Source organism: Propithecus coquereli, unplaced genomic scaffold (genome assembly GCF_000956105.1).
Source record: "Propithecus coquereli isolate 6110/MARCELLA unplaced genomic scaffold, Pcoq_1.0 Scaffold133, whole genome shotgun sequence".
Taxonomy (NCBI): domain Eukaryota; kingdom Metazoa; phylum Chordata; class Mammalia; order Primates; family Indriidae; genus Propithecus; species Propithecus coquereli.
The window spans coordinates 2,174,607-2,176,295 of record NW_012137525.1 but is presented as its reverse complement, the minus strand read 5'-3'; the positions used below and the strand labels follow the sequence as shown (position 1 = coordinate 2,176,295).

Here is a 1,689-nt window from a genome sequence, read left to right as displayed (position 1 = left end):
CGATATTGTGAATTATCTTGTCAATAACAACATTTCAGCTTATTCAGAATGTAGAATATTTATAAAGTAACTTAGAGAATATTAGTTTCCCAACAGAGATGCTCAAAATTCATTGAGATTGTCTCTGGAATATTCCAAACATTTTAAGAACATGCGTAGAGCTTGAACTTTGTGGATCAATGAGGAAGCAAATTAGTAATACTGCTATTACTACTAATAATAAACAACAAAAATAGTGACGATTTATGAGATCTTCAATTTTGCAGCACTGTGGACTCATCCATTATCCTTTGATGTAACAAGTGACTTAAAACTCCACAGAGAATTTCCTTCCAATATCTCTCCTTCCTCATCATATAATAAACCCAAGGAAGTTGCCAGGATTTCCAATATTTTCTCTCCTACAAGTTTCTTCTATTTTTGTCTCAAGATAGGTGTTTTGTTCTTTATCTTTTTGGTTATTCAAACACCATTAATAAAATAAATATATATCCTTGAGTCTCTTTGTCCTCCCCATTTTGTGAGGGTAGTATTTTTCTTAGAATGTGTAACCAATTTATGTTAATGAACGTCTATTCCTCTCATAGGATTTCTTGGTATGACCTAAACTGGAAGTCCATTCTATTAAGAAGTAAAATGATTATTGTAACTCCCCTAACGAATGACTTGTTTGGTGTTACTTCCTCCCACCTCCCATCTCCCCAACCAGGCATCAATTATCCATGTTTCTAGAATTGACTTGAGTGCTGCACTTCCTTTATAAATAAGTGTCAAATGTTGTTCCTTGATGACCCCTTCCTACAGCTCTGTTAAGCCATGAATCCCCACTTACAAAAATGAAAAATAGGCATGAGGCTCAGCTTTCCTCTCATGAAACTTTTCCATTGATAGAGTGAGGCATCATCAGGCATCTGAAGGCCCATTTAATCATTTTGTCTGATTGAGATGAGCATTAGCACATCCATTTGTACCTAGGTGGGCTTATTACTAAGGAAGCATCTTGGTTAAAGTGACACAAAGTGCTACATGAGCGATTTTCTTTGTGCTTTTAGAATATCCATTTTCCTTGTGGTGGAGAAATGCCATCACTTCCTATCTGGTTCCCTTGCTATCTCCTTCAAGCACGTGTTGGAGTGACAATCCCCTGGCATTTCTTTCACATCACAATCTTGATAGGAGCTTTAATTGAGCATCATAGATCATCTTTCCTGTGCTCCACTGATTAGAAACGTTAGCTCTTTGCATCATTCATCAGCACTCATCAGCGATCCTTCGTGCTACAGAAAAAAAAAGCATTCTTATTCTTGACAATAAAGAGAAACTCTGAATTTTCCTGTTACATTTTTAAATCCTAACACACAATTATAATTTTCCTCCAGTATGAATAAGCAATTTTCATTCATTTTGCTAAAGGCAAAACAAACGTTTGGGTTCATCATCACTTAAAAGGTTTTCCATTCTCAGATTCAATCCTCCTTTGTTTATAAGCATCAAGAAAGGGCAAGTCGAGTTCTGCTTAATTGAACATAAAATTTCATGTTTTCAGCATTATGCTCTCTTTTCATAAAATATTTATAAGTAACTTCCAGTAGTTGCAATTAAAACCGGATCACCCTAAATTTAACCCCTCTCTAAGTGGAGCACTGCTGAGCATAAAGGAGAAGGGATTGAAACTGAATTTGCACCATA

The 1,689-nt window shown here is 35.6% G+C and overlaps 1 protein-coding gene across 1 annotated transcript in view; it reads left to right on the top strand.

Annotated features, from left to right (window-relative positions):
• The window catches only part of THSD7A (thrombospondin, type I, domain containing 7A), a 330,982-nt gene that overhangs the window by 70,707 nt on the left and 258,586 nt on the right, over window positions 1–1,689 (top strand). The window lies entirely within an intron of this gene.